At 56.5% G+C, this 19,714-nt stretch overlaps 1 protein-coding gene across 1 annotated transcript in view; it reads left to right on the top strand.

The window, feature by feature from the left end:
• The window catches only part of ZBTB7C (zinc finger and BTB domain containing 7C), a 327,045-nt gene that overhangs the window by 184,185 nt on the left and 123,146 nt on the right, over nucleotides 1-19,714 (top strand). The window contains exon 3 of the mRNA XM_055129538.1: nucleotides 9,470-9,531. The gene's annotated coding sequence lies outside the window, so the exon portion shown is untranslated. The remainder of the gene's footprint in view (nucleotides 1-9,469; nucleotides 9,532-19,714) is intronic.

Genomic DNA, 19,714 nt, shown 5'->3' with positions numbered 1-19,714 from the left:
TGGGGCACATGCAGGTCCAAGAATCTTACTCTGGCCCCTGTGTACTCAAGACCTCCGACCGTGACCCCTGGGTGTTGCTCTGCACTTGTCTGGGGGCCTGTAAGCTGACTTAGCGGTGGGAGAAACAACTGGAAAAGGTTGGGGAGATGCCCAGAGACTCAGGACCAGCGGTGAGGGAGTGGGGGGATTTTATACCCACTTATATTTAATTTCTCATTCCCCTAACAACAACAAAACAAAACACCACTGGCCGCTCTAGGCCATGGGCCACGTCACAAGAGTGACTTATGAGAGAGGGACAATGGGAATAGTCCCACCGAGGTGAACTGCTTAGAGCAAAGAGCTTGGCCGCAGGGCACTGTCTAGGGAGTGGAAGGACCACGGGCCTGACCTCCACTTGGGGAAATGCCCGGCCTCTTCCTCACAGGCCGGGGTGCAAGCCAGGAAGATATTGGGGGGCCACAGCCATCCCACTGGTTGTTTCTCCCAGAGCCGAAGAATCAGAAAGGAGTTCAGGAGAAGCAGGACGTTGAGGGAGGCTGAGGCCTGGGCCAGCCCCTCTGTTCCTTCCAGAAGCTTCCCCACAGGTCTGCACAAGACTCTACATATTCTCCGCTCTCATCCCCCGGCCAGAGTCCCTGGCGGTGGGGTGGTAGGAACGACAGCAAGGGCACGTTCTGTCTGCTTGCTTGCAGAAGGCGGACTTGAGGGCCACTGAGTTTGTGGGTGTTTTTGGGTTTTTGTTTTTTGTTTTTTCTGAAAAGGGGCAGTACGTCCAATACGCTTGGGAATCTCTGGCCCAGATGAACCCGCTATGTCAGAGTTCTCATGGCTTTTTTTTTAATTAATTAATTTTTTTTAATTAGTGAGTCACCGTGAGGGTACAGTTACAAATTTACCCATCTTCATGCTTGTGTTTCCCTCATACAATGTTCGAGAACCCATCCCTCCACCAGTGTCTATTCTCCACCACCAGTGAACCCAGAATCCCTCCCACCCTCCAATCCCGTCCCCCCCTCACCTCACCCCACCTCTGTGGCAGGGTATTCCATTCTGTTCTCTCTCTCCTTTTGGGTGTTGTGGCTTGCGATAGGGGTATTGAGTGGCCATCGTGTTGAGTCTCTAGTCCTCTTTCCACACGCATCTCCCTTCCCGCGCGGGGTCTCCAACCATGTTTTTCTCATGGCTTTCTTTCCTGGCTTTGTTTCCCACCACCTCCATGGCAGCCCACACCCCCTGTTACGACCCTCCCACACTGATGGGCTGACCCAGAGATTCTGTGGGGCTGGTGGGGGTGGGGCCTGGGAGGCCTCGGTAGGGGACCCCCGGAACTTCCCCAATCTCAGGACACTTCCTGGTGTCCTGCGTCTCTAGCACTTGCAGGAATCCAGTTCAACGGGGTTCTTTCCAGCAACTGTATTTATTTACTTCTTAACTTATTTTTTTAATCACGACTGACAGGGGCGATAATATTGATGTTGGAGGCCCACAATCACCCCCATCGCACCTCTGTTCCCAGCAGCATTAGCCAGAGACTTCCTGTAAGCAGAGCACGGGGGTAGGGACTGGGCGGGGAAGGGGACACATGTCACAGTGTCCCTGCCCTCCTGAGCTGGCCAGAGAGTGAAGGAGGGTACAGGCACCAGGGACACAGAAGGCTGAGGCCCGTGGGGGCCTCAGGGGGCTGGGGGCTAGGCAGGGCCAGATAAGAAAGTTCTTTCCTTGATGTTAGGGGAGCTGGAGGCAGGCGCAGTGCCCGGGGCCTGTCCTGGCTCTGCGCTCTGGGGTCCCTCTTGGCGGGGCCGGGGGAACTGGACATACGTGGTGACAGGGCTCAGCCATGGCCCAGGCAAATGCCTCCCCACCCACTGTCACTCCCATCCCAGGTTCTCACGTTTACCCCACGCAGAGGCACTTCCTGCGCCCCTGCCCCCCGCCAGGCCCACCCTGCCCGCCACGCACGGCTCCTGAGAGGGTCCAGCCGTGGGGAGTTTTCCCAAAACCTCTGGCTGGGTTTTTCCCAAGCGCCACAGGCTGGCCCAGGAGCATCCACCCTGCTGGGGTGCTGTGTTGAGGGGGGCAGCTGCTTTTCGCCTAGGGACCCGCTAACCCCGCGCCCGCCCTGGTCTGGGCAGGGAAGTCACGCTGGTCCCTGTCCAGCTGCCTGTCCCTGCCGGGCTCCAGAGGGGGCCTGCTCCCAGGGGCTCCCCGTCTGCACCAGTGCCCCCATTCCAAACACCCAGCACCAGCCACACCGCTAACCCATTACCGAGGGGCCCCCTGGGGACTCAGTGTTCTTCTGGTGCAGCAGGAACACGGGGCTTACAAACACAACGAGGAACAAACCCCCTTCCCGCCTGGTGGCGGCTCCGGACGCCCTTTCCGGAGGGAGAGCGGCTGGCCCTCACTGCCCCTGTCAAGACGGGATGCCAGGTGGAGAGAGAACTTTCTGGAAAGCAGGTTTAGACAGAGATTGTGTGTATGTGTGTGTGTGTATGTGTCTGTATGTATGTGTGTATGTGTATATCTGTGTATGTGTGTATGTGTAAGTGTGTATGTGTGTATATGTATGTGTGTATGTATATGTCTATATCTATGTGTGTTTATGTATGTGTGTATGTGTATATGTATGTGTATAAGTGTATATGTATGTATATGTATATGTGTGTACGTGTGTATGTGTATATATGTATGTGTGTATGTGTATATGTATGTGTATAAGTGTATATGTATGTATATGTGTGTATGTGTGTATATGTGTGTATGTGTGTATGTATGAGTGTATATGTATGTGTATGTATGAGTGTATATGTATGTGTATATGTATGTGTATGTGTGTATGTATGTGTATGTGTGTATATGTATGTGTATATGTGTATGTGTGTATGTATGTGTATGTGTGTATATGTGTGTATGTATATGTATATGTGTATGTGTGTGGCTGTACTCAGGCAGCAGGAAAGAGAGACAAGGAGAGTGTCTCCCCACTGCAGGGAACTACAGACCACGCAGGCTGCCCCCAGGACCCCCCTGGGCAGGGCCTCTTCTGGCTGACAGAGTCTCGCTCCCCGCCCCCTCTGCGTCCCCCATCGAGACCCACCGATGCCAACCTGGAAAGCCCTTCCCACTTGGCAGCAGGGCCCGGTAGGCAGGGCTGGAGCCCCACCAGGCAAATCCCGCAATTGCGCCTCCCCAGAGTACCCGCGTCTTCACCCCAGGCCGTGCCTGCCCTTGCTGCGGAGACGTGCTGGGGACGGTTGCTCCTCAGGGCCCAGCCACGGGACACGGGCTTACAGGAGGAAACGTCTCCCTGTGCCCAGGGTGGAACTTTCTAGCACTGCCTCTTCCGAGAAGACCTGCTCCTGCTTCCCAGAGCCCTCAGCAGGTGCCTGGCGGGGGCCATGGCCCTCCTCTCCCCCTGCTCACCTGTCCCCGAGGGCTTCAGAGACAATCCCGAGGCCAGAAACAATCCAATGTGTGTGTCCACACAGCTGGCCTAGGCGGGGCACCGGGCCAGGGGTCAGGCCTTTGTTCCCGGACAGCATCTCAGCTCCCTGCCCCACCTCCGCCCTACCCAGCCCCACCCTGGGCTTGGCCCTCACTTCTTCTCAGGGCTGTTGACTCCAGGCTGAGGTCACAGAAATTCCCACTCTAAGGCCATCACCCCCAAGCAAAGACGGAAGGATCGTTCAGCTGCAATAGAAGACACTGTTCTCTGGCGCAAACACTCAGATTCACACTCACTCATATTCACAGTCACACATGTGCACTCTCACGCGTACATACACACAACACAAACATGCACACACACACATCCACACATGCACTCACATAGTCGCATACACACATGTACCCACATGCATACACGCTCACATACTCACATGTATACACACTCTCACATCCTCACACACACACACACACACACACACACACACACACACACACACACATTCACCCCTCTCCTCTCAGGATATGGCCAGGTCTAGGTGGTATCTGTTGGTGCCAGCTGCCAGCCAGTCTCCCAGGGACCCCGGCCCAGATACGGTGCTTGCAGAGGGGTGGCTGGGATCTGGCAGTGAGCAGGGCCCAACCTCGCCTTCCTTCTACACAGCGGGGTACAGTTGGGGCCCCCTGCTTCTGACTCGGGCTTCCGTGTTGGTGTGACTCAGGAAAGCCACTTACCCTCTTCACTGAGGGAGGGAGTGATTCCTAAGGCTTCCCCAAGCTGGACAGGCCAGTGTGGACCTCCGAGGTGGCGTAGAGCGCTGGAGGGTGTTGGCGCCCCAGCACCAACAACTCCAAGTCAGAGAGAGGCTGGAGAGACAGTCCAGTAAACAGGACACTCACATTGCAGCTGGCCAACCCGAGTCACTGCCAGGAGTGATCCCTGAGCACAGAGCCAGGAGTAAATCCTGAGCACCGCTAATGTGAGCCCCCCCCCCCCCCGTCCCTCAAAGTCAATAGAGACCAAGAAGAACAACCCAGTTTGGTGAGACTTGCTCCTTGTAAGGACTGAGCCATTTCTAGAAGAGAAGGGATCATGATGAAAGGGCAAAATTAATTTGCATCCTAGGCCAGCGGCCTCTGCATGGACTGGTGCGGGGACGAGGGGTGTCTTCACAGGGGGTGCAGAAAGGGGATAAGGGGATGCGTGCCTGCCCAGGGCCTTCCCCTCCAGATGTTTCGGCCCAAACATAACCTCACACCCACAGGCCTCAATCACATCATTCTGGATAAAACCCCCCACCACCTGCACATGCTGATCAGCCCGGACTGGCCCCTTCTGGATGACACTGGGCAGGCTGAGTGTCACACTTAACTACTTAACTCTTAGGCCATTTGGGCCCAAAGCAAGAACTCTGAGCCGTGAACATGCTCTGAGCTCTGCTCACACTTGCCAGTGGCCAGTTGCAACTCAACATCATTCAACTTGTCTAGGCCTCTATCTTACACACACAGACACACACACACACACAATTTCAGGGCAATCTGCTGGCAGGAGTCTCACCTTCACCTGTCTGCATTGCCAGCAGGTAGCAAGACCCTAGCATACAGCAGGCGCTTAATTAATGGGCTGACTCTGAATGTAAGGGAAATCCTATTTCCTCCCCCTTTTTTTTCCTTCTTGTTCTAGGGCCACACCCAATAGTGGTCAGGGCTTTCTCCTGACTCTGTGCTCTGGCAGGGGCCTTTGGGGACGGTATCTGGTGACGGGAATGGAACCCCGGTTTGCTAAGTGCAGACAAGCACCCTACCACCTACAAGTTCCATCCTAAAACCTGACGCAAATGTGCATTGGCGTGAGCTGCTATTCCCACGGAGCTAAAACAAGAGCCCATGTTAGCCAGACCGTTCAGGTCCCCACTTACCCTTCGGATTACTCAAAGCCAGGAGTGATTAGGGTGGGGGTGGGTGGGAGGAACTGTGACCACTCCTTTACAGACAGACGAGGGTCTCCCACCTTCCCTGTGTCTGTCTGCTCTGGGGGCAGAGGGAAAGAGGAACTAAGATAGAGGGAAAGGCAGGAGGCACGGTCCGGCCAAGGGCTAGCTCTGTCCCCTTCCGGGCAGGCGGGAGTCGGCTCCGTGGATGCTGCTGCTGCCTCTTGAAGCCGGGAGAACGGGGAGCCTCCCCCCTGCCGAGGTCTGGCCCTCGACAAGCCCCACGGCTGGTCACGGAGCCAGGCCGGGAGACAGAGCCTGGATGATGCCCTTTGGCCCATTTCCAGCCATTCCTGGAGATTTGAGAAAACAAGTCATTAGTCTGGAGTGTTCCTTAATGATCTAATGTGAGCAAGGCAGCCAGATTGTCGGGTCTCTGAGTGCCCCAGGTCCGGGTCTGGGAAAGCTGAATTCACCCGCACCCTTTCCTGGCCAAGGGCGGTGAGCTTGCATCTGGGTCCGGAGGTGGAGCAGGGTCAGCACCCGGTCGGGTGGACAGGACAGGGCGAATGCCGGTGTGGGAAGTCACTGGCCTCACTCGCTTTGGTGCAGGGTGGAGCCCAGGTTATGTTCGGTTTCCATGGAGATCTCGGGGCTCACACCCAAGGTTTTGTGGATGTGGCTCCTGCAGGCTCTCTTTAAGCCCCAATTTTTTCTTCCTCTTTTTCACTTCTAACAATACTATTTTTTTTTTGGCTTTGTTTTGTTTTGCTTTGTTTGGGAGGTCTAGAGAACATTCCAAGAGAAGAAAATCAGGACACTTTAAAAAAAAAAATCTATGCTATTTATTCACGCTCAGAGAAACTGTCGGCTCCGGTGACCTTTCCAAATTAATAAAATCTGCAAATGCTCCATTGTTTACTGCACACACCGAGCCACCCCTCAGAACGGCGAGGGGGGACGGCGCCCACCTAGAAATATTTGGCTCTCTGGCTGCCAGCCGGCAGGGGAGCTGCAGTCAGATTCCCTGGAACGAGAGAGAGCAAAGCCCACGTTTCTCCGAGAGCCTGGAGGAGGCAGCTGGGAGAGTTCTCGCCTCTTGGTCAGACCCTGGGGCGGATCACACTGTCCATAGCCCCCCAGAGCCTGTCCTGCTGGGCATTTCTCGGGAGAGCCTGAACCAGCAGGCCGGACTGCCAGGCTGCCCCAAGCCAGCGCTGGTTCTGGCCGATGCCGCCCGAGAGCTCAGAGGTGCAAGCGTTTGCCGGATCACATGGAATTTGCTGGATGGTCGCCAGAAAGAGCAGGATCAGGCCTTGGGGTGGGGGGGGGGTGGAGGACACAGGTTAGGGCTCCTCAGCAGGGGGCCTGGGGAGAGCGAAGGGGGACCATGGGCCCACGTGACGGGGAAAGGAAGCAGTCGGGGCCCAGGTGGGGCGCTGGTTGGGCAGAGGAGGGTGACTGTTTGGACACTGGAGGTGTCCGGTCCCTCCAGCTGAAAGGGCACAAGCTCGGGGTTCTCTGTGGCCAGGGGCGTAGAATCCAGTCCTGGCCACAGTCTCCACGTCTGAGCTTGTGGGCCACAGGGGCCTCTTGCACTTCCATGACGGGGGTGGAGAAAAGTCTTGTGGAGAGATGCTGCGCGTGCCAATCAGGATAGTCACGGAGGGGAAGGGACGGGGGGTCGAAAATTGACAGGGAGCTGGAGAAGTAGCGCGGCGGGGAGGGCATTTGCCTCGGACCTGGCTGACCCAGGTTTGATCCCTGGCATCTCATATGTTCCCCCAAGCACCACGAGGAGTATTTCCTGAGTCCAGAGCCAGGAGTAAGCCCTGAGCATTGCCAGGTGTGACCCAAAAGCCTATAAAAAGAAAGTGTTTTTTTTTTTTTAATTAAAGGATGATGATGCAGAACAGGATTTGTCCCTGTTCGCTGCTCCTCGCGGGTCAGTTGTGGACACTCAGTGCATTCACCTGGTGGCATAACTGCTGTCACCATCTGTCCAGATGGTCCTTGTCCCCTCGGACACACCCTGTGCCCAGGCTGCAGCTTCCCACCCTCTCACCTGTCCTCCTCTTTCTGTGGACGGAGCTGCTCGGCAGATTCCAGCACAAGCGGATCACAGCATTAGGCCTCCTGGGACTGTGACGGCAAAGGCGGGTTTGTTCCCGAGCTCCTGGGTTCTGGAGAGGCGTATGAGACTAGTGAGCACCAAACTCCAGCCACCTACAGGAGTCAGCTATCGAACAGTTCAAGTAGGCACTTCTAGGTCCTTCCCCAGTGTTCAAGTCACTCCCCTTCCTGGTGGTGAACCGGGTCACTCATCCCGTCCCTTAGAGCCAGGTTCAAGTGACAGTGGTGTCCTGGTCCTAGGCCTGTGCTGTCTGCCCACCTCGTCTTGTCCCTCGGCCGTTCTCTGACCAGTGTTTGTGCTCCTGGCCTGGACTCTGAAACGTCGATGGGTCTCGCCATCTGTCACCCGCCGGTGGGCTTGTTTCCTTCGTTTCCCGCCGCTTTCCCTGTTCCCCCCGCCACGGTTGTGTGCACGGGCGCGGGGCAGGAAGTAGCACCTGCCATCCACTTTGGCCTGGGCAAGGGCACAACAAGGAAGGTGCCTAGTGGGTGCTTCTTTTTACGCCTCACTCTTACCCACCCCCGGCCACTTCTGTTGTTAATTTGCTCTTTGGTGGGTGAGATTCAGAGGGATTGAGCCCCTCTCTTCAGCTTCTGTCACCTGGCATGCTGCTCTTGGTCCCTAACACAGCCATGTTGGTGCCTCCTTCCCTCCTGGGGTCACTTCCTCCCTCGCCTAGGTGGGGCAACACAGCTGTGAACATAGGTGTGCAAATACTGGGACAACTTCGGGTCTTTTTGAAAACCCTGCTTCCCGACTCCAGAGCATCCCGGCAGACCGCAGCCCTCCTGCCACCCGCCCGTGAGGAGCAGGTTTCCAGCATCCCGGTCCCCGCATGCTAAGTCCCTGTTGTCTTGATCTTAGCTCTCCGTTGCTTTCTGCTGAGGGCAGAGGTTGAGAGCCGGGCCCGGGGGTGCCCGGGCTCCGTCCCTGCACCTCGCTAAAGCCGCTGCTGCCTATGCATTAGCAGTGACCAGTGTCCCCTGGGCCTTCACTTCTCATCCTGAGGCACATCCGTCATGTTGAATCTGCCCCTCGCTGAGGTAGCCAGTGCTTTGTGCTCTGACTAGCTACTGTCTTTCTCCTGCCTCCTGGAACGGAGCTCACACCCTCGTTGGAAGCCCGGGGAAGTGGCACCGTGCAGGCCCAGTTCCGCCATCCTGTCCCCCTCCCCTCCCCCCTCCCAAATCTCCATCCGTCCCCGCAGTGAGCCAAAGGGCGTCCCGTCTGGAAGCCCGGCTACCTCTGGGCATTAATTGCCTCCACAGATCCCAAACTCACTTAAAACACATTAAAGTGACACAGGCGGGCAGAAAGGCGGGAGAATTCGCAGCTCAGGTTGGCACTGTCATTAACTCAAGTCTTGGGTGTCAACTCTCGCCTGCACCCAGCCTCCCCGCCCGGCCTCGCCGCCACCCTCCACCACGCATTTGCTGGCCTTTGTTGGTTCGTGTCAGCCCTTGAACATTATTTAAATGTAGTGGGGGGCCCCTGCATGCAATTACCATTGTGTTATTATTCAGAACCAGATTGTTAAGATTCAGGCAGCTGTACAAGGAGATGCCCTGTGCTGGGAGGTCCAATTTAGGAGGGCCTTCCGAGCTGGTGCGAGGGGTTGCTAGGCAACCCCATGCTACAGAAGAGGAGGCCTCACTCCGAGTGGGAAGAAGCCGAGCGCCTTCAGGGAATTGGAGGCAGTGGTCAATCTGAGACTGGCATGGCGCCGGGAGGGGGAGGGAGGCAGCGTGGGCCAGCCCAGGGCCCCGAGGGGTGGGATCGCTCCAGGAGCCAGGGGCGCCCACCCAGCTCGCTCCGGGTGTTCGGGGAAGGGAGCCTGCCGCGGGGGAGTGAGAAGGCAGAGAAGGTGCAGAAGGCCGAGGTCAGCCAGGAGACAGCCCAAGGAGACCCAGAGCAGATGCTAATATGCTTCTCCATCCCTTTCTTCTCGTTGCAGGAAATGAGCAGGTTTGCCGAGCAACTGCTGGCCTGAGATTGAAGCCGGAATCGGCGTTGCTGGTGAGTAGGAATTTTGCTTTGTCTCAAGGCTGGGGTTGGACAGCATCCCTGGGAGGCGCGTGGGGTTTTCCGTCTGGGGGAGGGATGGAAGGGGTGGTTGGGTTTTCTGGGCAAGGTGCTGCTGGCCAGGTAGGGTCAGCCTGGAAGTGTCACGCGGAGGGGGGATAGTGCAAAGCTGACGGAGCCTGGGCCGGGCCCTCTGAGTGGCGCCTGGTCCCCAGGGTTTGGGAAGCAGTCGCTGTCTTGACTCTGGCTGCCAAGTGGTGCTCACCGGGACTCGGCTCCTCAGGGGAGAAGGGAAATGTGCGGTCTGAACAGCGTGTCCTGTTCTAAGAGTGCTCCAGGGGCCCCCTTGAGGGAGCAGTCTGCGCCCGCCTTTCCATGGCACCCTGTGCCCGGCTCAGAGCCCCTGCTGGCCCCAACAGAGACTGTCCCTCGCCTGCCTGGCACCCCCTGACACAGCTCGGAATGGCTTCGCGAGTGTAGGCGAAGAACCCGAATGGCAGAAAGTAGCCCACCTCTCTACAAGCCACCCCCCGGTGAAATTGGAGGCAGGAAAGATAGTACAGGGGGGTGGTACCTGCCGTGCACACGGCTAGCCCCACTGGTTCCATCCCTGGCACTGCGTGGTCCTCCTGAGCACTGCCAGGAGGTACCCCCGAATATGGAGCAGGAAGTACCCTACTGGGTTGGGCTCTAAATACCCACCCACCCCCCATAAAAGGAGAAGGTGGAAACTTGGAATCCCACCAGATTCGAGGTTGGGTTTGAGGTTGAGGTCTCTGTTGAGTACGTGATAAGAAATGATTGGGGCTCATCACAGGAGCCACCAGTTAGGAAATTCACTTTGGGGGTCCTCTCTCATCTCAGACAGAGACAGTCAGGATGGAGGACAGCTTTCTTCTGACAGCTGCCAGTGAGGACCCCCCAGGGACCCCAACACCAACAAATCAGACACACCTCAACTCCAAATCTGGGCTCTCCAGGGCAGTGCTCCCAAAGTCCCCTTGCTTCTGGGGCAGGAGTGATAGCACAGCGGGTAGGGCGTTTGCCTTGCACACAGTCAACCTGGATTCGATCTCTGGCATCCCATATGGTCCTCTGAGCACCACCAGGAGAGATTTCTGAGTGCAGAGCCAGGAGTAACCCCTGAGCATCGCCAGATGTGACCCCAAAAGCAGAAAAAGGGAAAACCTCATGAAAGTCCCCTTGCTTATTGCGTAGGGAGCCCCAGGCTGCAGGGGTGGGGTGGGGGGCATTGGTGATGGGTGGATTTCACAGAGATGGAATAATTATTTGTCTGAGAAAACAGGGAAGCTCACAGGGTCTGATGTCAAGACAATAACACGCAGCAGGCTCAGGGGACAGCTCAGCGACCACGGCGGCCCTGGTAGGCTTCACAAGGCGCTGTCGGGGGGTTGCAGATGGGGGACCGAGGCTTGCGTGCTTGACTCTCCTGCTCCTCTCTGCTCATTTCCTAAGTAACTGCTCTCATCTGGTGATGGAGCCCGCCATCGGGGCAGCAAAGTCCTGGCCTTGGGGTTCCACGGGGACGGGGCTGTGGGGAACCGTGTCCCAGCTCACAGGGGGTGGGAAACAAGAGCCTGGCAGTCTCTGGCCAGGCAGGAAGGTGGTTCTGGTTCTGTTCCCCGTAAGAAAGGCTCATGCATGCTCCTGTCCCTGGAGCTGACCTTCTGGAAAGATGCTCGGGGCGCTGGTGGCTGATTCAGGTGGGGTCTGCTCCCCCGGGGGCCAGAGAGGGACATGCAAACTCGCATCATTTCCTCAGAAGGGCAGAGCACACACGGAGAGTTGGAAGACTGCCCTCCCGCCCCAGAAGTCCCCACGTATTCAAAATAATTAAGGATTTCACTGAGTTGGCTGTTTGGTGTCGGCGGGTGCCTCCTGCCTCCCTGCACGTGCTCCCCCCGAACACCTTCAGACCGCTGGGACACCTGCTGGGTAGGTCTGGCTCCTGAGGGAGCACGCACAGATGCACTGCAGAGTCAGCAGGGAAGCTTCCGCCGCCCTTTTCCTTTGCAAGGCAACTTGCACCGGAGACGCTTCCCCACCTAGGCACCGAGCAGCCTGGCCCTGCTGGCCTCTGAGGGCAGACGGAAGGCAACACACAAGGTGGCCCTGTGGCTGGCATTGGGGACGGGCAGGGGCTACTGGGTGACAGGGACGTTTGACCTCTTGGCAGTTCTCCCGACCTTCCCAGGCACCGGAAGTAGGCGTCATTCGTGGAGGTCCCGGCTGTGCTGGGGGGCAGACCCCGACCTCCCGAGTCGTCTCCCTGGCCCCCATCCATACATCCTGGGCTTCCGCCGACCTAACCCCTCAGTCTCGTGAGAGAGCAGCAGCAAAACCCGCATCTCTGTCGTGTCCTGGGACGCACGCGAGGGAGAGTGGGGAGGAATGAGAGTCGGGACAGGTGCTTGAGTTCGGGCACTGGGTGGTCAGGGTGCCCGCGGCCCTCTCTCTGTCCAGCTGTTGCCAGCTGTGCCAAGAGGGGCTTGATCACTGTCAGCAGAGTTGTCCGGGAAATCTGTCTTGGCGACGGGCAGGTTTGAAAGACTTGCAAGGGCCTGCCGGAGTCAGCTGTCCGGCCGCCTTCTTTCATGTTGCTTCTATAGACCTTTCACCTGACTCCAACATGGGGCTCCCGCCGCCAGTTTGTCTTCTGAATTTGGATTTTATATAGGCTTCATCTGATGCCTGTCAGAGTGCCAAGAAAACAGAATGTGTTGTCGCCCGTCTGCTTTTTCTCTTGTACCTCCCTCTCCCTCCTCGCCACAGTCTCTCATGTGGACACACAGGTTGCAAGAAAACCTTCTTATGATGCGTACATGTCCCTGAGCTGTCCAACCCCCGAGACAGATTTGGGTGGCACCTGTGTGAGGCCATGGGGAGAAAAAAAAATCTCATTTCCGGCCACGAAATAGAATCATTATCTTGATTGAAATAATATCTTTCGTCAACCTGCAAGCAGATAAGGCCTCCAACTGGAAGTGTTTCCTTATCAGCGTCTAGAGTTTGCAGGACACAGAGTAATGGCCTGTCAGCTGTCTCTGGCTGGGGGGTTCTGGAAAGCCGCACCCACATCTCTTGACCTGATTTGGCTTAGAGTGCAATGGGAAATAATTCCATTAGGCACACATCGTATGCTATGGACAGAAGGGAGAGAAGACTCTAGAACTGCGTGGGTAATGAATGCGGCCGTGGTGATGGCGGCTTTACATCAGACATAGAGTGTGTAGGGGGATTACAGGAGCCGCTGAAAGCTCCGAGTGCATGTACCTGGAGGTGCATTTGTTTTAGGAGGTTCTAGAAGCCTGTGCCCCAGGGCTTCTGCACACAGCCCTCCGAGTCATAGGGAGGAGTGGGCTCGAGGAGGTGGACCAGGTCCGAGTTGGACATCCCCGGCAGCCTCCATCTTGGGGATGGAAAGCGCCTTGGGCAGGGAGGCAGGGGTCTCGGTCCCAGCCCACACCCACCGCTGCTGCTCCTCCACCTGGCCTTTGGGCTCCCATCTTCTCCTTGTTCAGAGAAGGCAAGAGGGCATCAGAGGAGGGGAGGCAGACTGTGTGTGAAGCCCAGACTTTCCCCGTGACCCTCCACTGGGAGAGGAGACGGAGCCGTACTCCACTTGGCCTCGCAGAGGTTGGCGTGGGAGTCCGCTGAGGACACATGTGTGGGTCTCCTCCCTGGCCCCGCTGCGTGAAAAGAAAGGGTGTGGAGAGCCCGGCCATCCCTCCCTCCCTCCCACTGGCCCTGCTGGCCTCTGAGGGCAGACGGAAGGCAACACACAAGGTGGCCCTGTGGCTGGCATTGGGGACGGGCAGGGGCTACTCGATGACAGGGACGTTTGACCTCTTGGCAGTTCTCCCGACCTTCCCAGGCACTGGAAAGAGGCGTCATTCATGGAGGTCCCGGCTGTGCTGGGGGGCAGACCCCGACCTCCTGAGTCGTCTCCCTGGCCCCCATCCATACATCCTGGGCTTCTGCTGACCTAATCCCTCAGTCTCGTGAGAGAGCAGCAGCAAAACCCGCATCTCTGTCGTGTCCTGGGACGCACGCGAGGGAGAGTGGGGAGGAATGAGAGTCGGGACAGGTGCTTGAGTTCGGGCACTGGGCGGTCAGGGTGCCCACGGCCCTCTCTCTGTCCAGCTGTTGCCAGCTGTGCACGCTGTGGAGTGCCAGAAATGCAGCAGCTCCCGCCCCTCATTTACCTGCTCCCCCCGCCCCCCCCCCCCCACCCCGCCGGAATCCAAGCTCTCTCCCTTAGGTAAAGCTCTCCCAGGCGCACAGGCTGGTGCTGAGGCTGCTCAGAGACGGGCCCCTCCCCGCACCCTGCCCACTCGTCTCCGGTCTGCCCCTCTCTGCTGCGTCTTGTTTTCCAGCCGTGTGCTGGTCCGGGTGAGCACGCCTGATTGCCATGGTAATCACCAGCCAATGGAGTGATTGTATAATACATTTCCATCAGAAATATGAACAGGTGTGCAGGGGAAATCAACATTTATCAACAAGATAGGTCCCCAGAGATTTATCGTGAATTGAGGATAACACAAGGAAACAAAAGAGAAAGAGAGAGAGGGAGGAGGGAGGGAAGGAGGGATAAAGGGAGGGAGGGAGGGAGAGAGAGAGAGAGAGAGAGAGAGAGAGAGAGAGAGAAAAGTCTCTTCCCTTGCAGCCAGGTTCCTTCCGGCCTGCTACCTGGCACCCTTGCCCTCTGGGCTGCTCACACACTTTCTTCCTCCTGGCGCTGCTCTCTGTTCTTCCCTCTCCTCGGCTTAACCATCTGTCAGGCGCCAGATCCTCCAGGAAGCCCGCCTTGGTCTACTCAGCCCACAGCAATGGCCGACTTCTTGCAGCCCCCCCCCCACATGGAGCCTTGTGTGGTCCCCTAAACTGCAAACAGTGACATGCATCCTTCCCAGGGTCACCTCAGCCCTCCAGCTTAGAGCCCCGTAACTAGCTCTGAGAAGCCGGGGGTCTCTGCTGCCTCTTTGGTCCCCAAGGAAAGAGCCACCGGTGGGCCATGCCCCTCCCTGGCTGCCCTAGAAATGCCTCCACAACACCTCTGGGTGGCGCCAGAGCGGAGAGGCCAGAGTGAGCCGCGTTGGTGCCGTAGACAGGTGGTTCATTCGCACGCGCGTCCCTTTGGTCCATTAGCAGGCGCCAGGCGGCTCTCATTTCTCCAGCACAGAGCCCCTGAGTCATCGCGGGTTCCAAATCAGTCCCAGCCTGGAGTACGGGGCCAGAAGGGGCCAGCTAGCCTCAGCCGTGGCCATCCCGGAGTGCAGGAGGTACGTGTGGGGGTGCGGGGAGAGGAAGGTGACCCGTGCCTGCCCCGCCCTGGAGGAACACCCTTCAGCACCGTCCCGGGCCTGCAGGCGTCTCTGCCTGCCTCCATGGGTCCCAGTCAGTGCAGGCAGCCCCCAGGGACACCACAGAGGCATCTACCTGAAAAGCTTCCTGACTTTGAAGTCGGACAATGCATCAGAGCCCCCTGGCCCTCGGCGCCAGAGGCAATTGGCTAATATTTTGATTTCAATGGAATGAGCACTGAAAAAGAGCCCCCAGCATCTCGAGGGACTCATTTGAAGAATGTGTTTCTCCCTCCCGGTCCTGAATGGAGCTCCTAACGCGTAGATGACAAAGACTTTCACGAAAAAAAAAAAATTTTTTTTTTTTTAACAAGGCAAGAGATTGAAAAAAAAAAAAAAAGCATTTCTCCATCAACTTTTCTCTCTTTTAATTCCCTCCTCGGAAGGCGCCTCTGCTTGCGAATAGGAGCTCATGAAAGGATGAAATGAAGTTGGTGCAGGGGGCCGAGAGGCGAGGGGGCTGGGAGGGGCAGCCGGCCTTTGTTGTGGGTGAGTGGCCACGGGTCCTAGCACGTGCCTGGCCAGGGCACCCCCAGCCACAAGTGCGCACACACGCAGGCAGGGCCACGTGAGGGGTCGAGTGCCGAGATCCAGAGTGCCCGGGGGCTAATGCAGGCAGGCCCCAGATCAACTCAGATACACTGAGGACAGGAGGGAGGAGGCCTCGTGAGCAGGCAGTGACCCCTGTTGCTAAAGACGATGCGAGGCCTTGGGGGCCCAGCCTCCCTCCCCAACCCCAGAGATGCCCCAGTGGCCTGAGCTCCGGGCAGTGAGTTCAAACCCCGAGGCTGCCGTGGCCCTGGGGACACAGTCCTTGCTGTTGGGGATGCCCAGTGAGAAGGATCTAGAAGGTAACTTAGGGGCGGTCCGTGCTGATCTGGCTCCTGCAAGGCTTGTCAGAGCCTTAGCACTCCAGAGGACCGCCATGTCCGAGGCCCTCTTGACCCCTACTGGGAGCCCGGCAGGAAAGGGCTGGAAGCAGGGTGCCTGAGGAAGTGCCCAGGGTAAGTGTGAGACCCTGTTCTTGCTCCACCGCCAGGGGGGCCCTCTGGGCAAACCCCGCTCCAGCCCCCTGATCTGCTCTGTCCAAGGCGGGAGCAGCAGGGGGGAAGGCAGCCCCACTGTACCCCACCGGGGTCAGCCCCAGACCCAGAGTGGGTGGAGGGCTGCGCTGTGTCCAGAGGGGCACATGGGGACAGACAGAGACACCATCTCCCCTCCCCAGCCGCAGACCTGGCGTGGGGTGTGAGGACAGGCCAAGGCCCATTTTATTTATTTTTTATTTATCTCATTTTTTGCAACACCACCTAACTTCTTTTATTTCAGAATTGAAATCAGTTAAGGTTATTCAGGGAATTTAATGATTCCAAACAAAATTTCGCAGCATTTCCCCCCTAAGTCATTGAAGATTGTCATTGACATTTTGATGCGGATTCCATTGGAATCTGTATAAGATTTTAGGTAAGTTGGTGCTTTAACTATGTTGAGTCTACCAATCCACTTATATGGAATGTTTTTACATTTCCTGCTGTTTTCTTCTGTGTCATTTATTTATTAATCTTTTATTTTATTTTATTCGTGAATCACCGCGAGGTACAGTTACAGACTTCCAAACTTTCGTGTTTGCATTTCAGCCGTACAATGATCATTTACCCATCCCTCCACCAGTGTCCATTCTCCACCACCAATGATCCCAGTATCCCTCCCACCACCCCCACCCCACCCTCCCCTACCCCGCCTCTGCGGCAGGGCATTCCCTTTTGTTCTCTCTCTCCTTTTGGGTGTTGTGGTTTGCAATAGAGGTATTGAGTGGCCATCGTGTTCAGTCTATAGTCTACTTTCGGCACATATCTCCCAACCAAGGTCTATTTTAGAACCTCAAAAAAAAAATTCCCAAGCAAACACTCACCCGCCCCCGCCCCCCCTTGCCCCCACCTTGCCCAATCCTCAGCAATAGCGATTGCAATCTTGCGATTGCAAGCTCCCTGGGACAGCAGAGGTGGCAGGCAGGTGTGACTCCATCCGGGAAGCCACAGCTGATACTTCAGACAGGAGCTGGAGCCTCTGCCCCCAGGGTGGGCACTGGGGAGGGAGCAGGCCGCTGGAGGCAGGGAATTTGTAGGAGAGGGAATGAGGGTGAAGACTCAGAGATCAGGTGCCGGGTACTGATCCCCGAGGTTGAGGCAGTACGAGAAGGGCACCACCTCTGTCCTCGAGGAGTTTTGCCCGGAGGCCCCGAGCACTGGAGGAGGAGCCCCCAGACAGTTTCCCGTCCTGCCCGGACCCCCGGCAGATCTCCATCAGTGGACAGCTCTCAGCGCCGTGGACCCTGGCCGTGATCCAGCTGCTTCGGCTGAGCCCATGGAATCTGTGAGTCCACAAGTGGGTCTTGCTGGGAAAGGAACAGGCATCTGGAGAGGAAAGTTAGACGCCCAGCACCGCCCAGCGCCCAGCTGGCTCTCAGAACTGCCCGAGGCCTCGGCCACCTGGTCAGGGGGTTCTCTGTGGTGGTCACCTGTTGCAGCAGGCATGCCCAGTGGTTTCAGTTAGAAACGTTTCATGTGACAGCGAAACTGCAAGAATAAAAATGATGCCAAGGGGCTAGAGAGAGAAGCGGGAGTGACGTGCTGGCCTCGCATGCAGCAGGCCCTGGTTAGAACCCTGGTACTGCATATTGTCCCCTGAGCACTGCCAGGGATGATCCCAGAAAGAAAGCCCAGAGCACAGCTAGTTATAGGTCCAAAACAAAACCAGAAAGAAAAAAAGGTACAAAGAGCACAGTTGCATCCCATCTGTGGCTCAAATTTTACACTAGTTCCTTTGTTGTTTGCATGCTGTCGCTTTCACTTACACACACACACACACACACACACATACACACACTTTTTTTCTGAATTACTCAAATAAAGTTACCCCTAAATACTTCATCATGTCTTTTCTTTTTCGATGTTGTTTTGCATGGCAGAGCCTGGCAAGCTCCCCGTGGCGTATTCAATATGCCAAAAACAGTAACAACAAGTCTCACAATGGAGACGTTACTGGTGCCCACTCGAGCAAATCGATGAACAACGGGACGACGGGGCTACAGTGCTACAGTTGTTTTTGAGCCACACCGAGCTCTGAGTTACACCTTGGCTCTGCACTCAAGCATCTCTCCTGATGGTGTGCGGCGGGGGGCAGGGATTTGTGGAATGCTAGGGATCGAACCTGTCAGCCACATGCAAGGCAAACGCTCTCCCCATTGTCGTATGGCTCCAGCCCCTCAGTCTGTATTTTCTAAGGCCATACATAGTCTCTGCCCTGTTCGAGTCTGGCTGATCAATACATTTGCCACAAAGGCCGGCTTTGATCTGACGTGCCGATCCGCCATCTGTATTCCACTGCCCAGGCCCCCTCCTGATGTTCTTCCCCGCACGTCCCCTCTAGGCTGGGGTATTGCTCCGAGTTGTTAGATCTCTCTGGCTTCCTTTCATCTGCAGCATTTCACAGCCTCTCAGTGTCTTTTACGACTTTGGCAGTTTCGAAGTCTACAGTGCCCCTTCTTGTTTTTAATCAGGTGTTCCTCGTTTGGGTTTACGCTGCTCTGCTGTGTCAGTAGAGACAGGTGATGCGCTCGGCCACAGCCCGACATAGGAAGTCTTGGTTTCTTCTCAACCAGCTGCTTTGGCAGCAACCCCCACCCCACGCCATCCCAACCTCCCTGCCTCGGTCCTCACTGTTGTCCTCTGGCCGTGTTGGTTTTCATCTCCCGAGTGGTTATCTGATTTCCCCACTGTATTATTTTTGTTCCTTTTCTGTCTTGAAAGTAATAAACAGCCGATTCAGAGACACTGAGTCCCCACCACCCTGTTCCCTGTCCATCTCCCCACACACTTGGTAGCCATGGATGACTCTTGCCTGATCCAGTCATTAACATGGTGGTTTGGGGGCCCAGGGAGGTAGCTTAGGGGTCGTGGTTATGTGCCTTATAGGCGCAAGGCCACAGGTGAGCTTTCCTGTGGCTTCTGCCCACTGCCAGCATCCCCAAGTGTGGTCCTCATGGTTCCCAGCCCCACTGGCCCTGGGCGGTGCCACGGCATTGGACCTGATCATTGAACCATCCAGCCTATTCCACATATCGTCAGGACTGTCTGCAGTGAATTCCCTGAGCACTGCTTGGTGGGCTCCACCTCCCGGGGAAAAGGATGAGGGTTGCAAAGCGGAGGCCTTCTGGCTCCATCACTGTCTCTGGATGTCCCAGTTGGCCTCGGCTACTGTAGGGCCGGGGGGGCGTTCCCTGCCCCAGCAGCAGTCACTTACAGTTGCAAGCTGCAAAATGCATTTGTCGGGGCTGGAGCGATAACACAGTGGGTAGGGCGTTTGCCTTGTTTACAGCCGACCCAGGTTCCATTCCCAGCATCCCATATGGTCCCCCAGCACCGCCAGGAGTAATTCCTGAGTGCAGAGCCAGGAGTAACTCCTGAGCATTGCCAGGTGTGACCCAAAAAAGGGGAAAAAAATGCATCTGTCTGCTCTCTGCTTGGGCTGACAAATTCCTGTTTTGCCAATAGTTTTGGTTCTCGCTGTCCTCAATGATTTTGGTGCTTACATTGTTCCACTTTGGGCTTATTTCCATGTATGTTGCCCTTCTTTGATGATCCCGGCGATGACATTTGGATATTCCCCCATCCAATCTGTCTCGGGACTCTTTCCTCTTTCCCTCCTATCAGGGACACCCTGGACCTTCTTGTTCTTGCCTTGCACTGGCCCTACACTCACTCACTTCTTGGGAAATTGCACCATTATTTATTTTT

The sequence above is a fragment of the Sorex araneus genome, chromosome 2 (assembly GCF_027595985.1).
Source record: "Sorex araneus isolate mSorAra2 chromosome 2, mSorAra2.pri, whole genome shotgun sequence".
Taxonomy (NCBI): domain Eukaryota; kingdom Metazoa; phylum Chordata; class Mammalia; order Eulipotyphla; family Soricidae; genus Sorex; species Sorex araneus.
This window is presented reverse-complemented; position numbering and strand designations above follow the sequence as displayed.